A 1165-nucleotide genomic window follows, 5' to 3' on the forward strand; every position below is an offset into this window, starting at 1 on the left:
TGCATTGTCACTTCTCTACTGTCATTGCCATTACCACATTGTAAATATGCAACACCATTGCCACTGTCACTGTAACCTCACTTTGTACATAAGCACTGCAGCCTTGCCCTATGCTTCGTGGTTTCTTTATGTCATTGTCTTGGCTTGGTGCCTTATTCTCCCATGTTAACTCACTGCATTGTTGCACTACCTTGACCCTGTTTTGCCCTGTCTCAGCTTGGTCCTAGAGCTAGCTATCTTGACTTAGCCTTTGTGCTAGTCTGCCTTGGCCAGTGTCATGGCCTAGAGCCTTATCTTGGTCTGACAGCTGCATTGCTTCCCTTCCACTGCTGCTGCTGCTGCTACCTCAACCAGCTTTGCTACTGCAGCTGTCTGCTTCCACTGCTGCTGTCTACTATTTCTCCAGCTCTTGCCTTGGCCACTGTCCTGCTGCCCAAGGCCCAGCCACAGTTTAGGTTAAGGCTCAAAGCCCAGTTCAGTCTTGGATTAATCTAGAAGCCCAATTCAGTCAACTGTGGGCTTAATCCAAAAGCCTAAACTCAAAAGCCCAAGACCAAATCAATTGAGTCCATTCCATTGCACTTCAAAGGTCAAGCCTAGTGCACTTAAAGACCAACTGAGCCCAAGCTCAGTTCACTTCATTATCAAACAAGCTTATAACCCAAAGGTAACCTAAAGCCCAATAGCCAACTAGAGCCCAAAATAGCTAGAAAACTCCAAAACACACCCAGTCTCTGTGGATCGACCCGTACTTGCACGAGCTACAACCGACGACCGTGCACTTGCGGTATTACTGTAGGCCCGCGTTTTTATTACGCTTAATTTTCACGCTTTCCCGGGCCCACCAAGTTTTTGGCGCCGTTTCCGGGGATCGAACCCGGGTCACCCGCGTGACAGGCGGGAATACTTACCACTATACTACAACGCCAAGTTTTTGGAGCCGCTGCCGGGGACTGGTGCTTTGTTTTCTCTAGTAGTTTTATTAGCTATTTTTGCATTTCACTGCATAGCATTTGCATCTGCATCTGCTTCACTTCATTTGCTGTTGGACCTGCTGTTCTGAACCTGTTTTTCCTCTGCTGGGACGCCACCAAGGAAAAGAACCAAAGCCCAACTGGGTTTTTGCAACAATATCAGAGCAGCTGGGCTGTGCTAAAAAGGTAAA

At 47.8% G+C, this 1165-nt stretch overlaps 1 non-coding gene across 1 annotated transcript; it reads right to left on the minus strand.

Annotated features, from left to right (window-relative positions):
* Positions 1-856: 856 nt before the first annotated feature.
* TRNAD-GUC lies at positions 857-928 on the minus strand. The gene has a single exon. It is a non-coding gene; the product is annotated as a tRNA-Asp (tRNA).
* Between the last annotated feature and the right edge of the window lie 237 nt (positions 929-1165).

Source organism: Papaver somniferum, chromosome 7 (assembly GCF_003573695.1).
Source record: "Papaver somniferum cultivar HN1 chromosome 7, ASM357369v1, whole genome shotgun sequence".
Classification (NCBI taxonomy): Eukaryota; Viridiplantae; Streptophyta; class Magnoliopsida; order Ranunculales; family Papaveraceae; genus Papaver; species Papaver somniferum.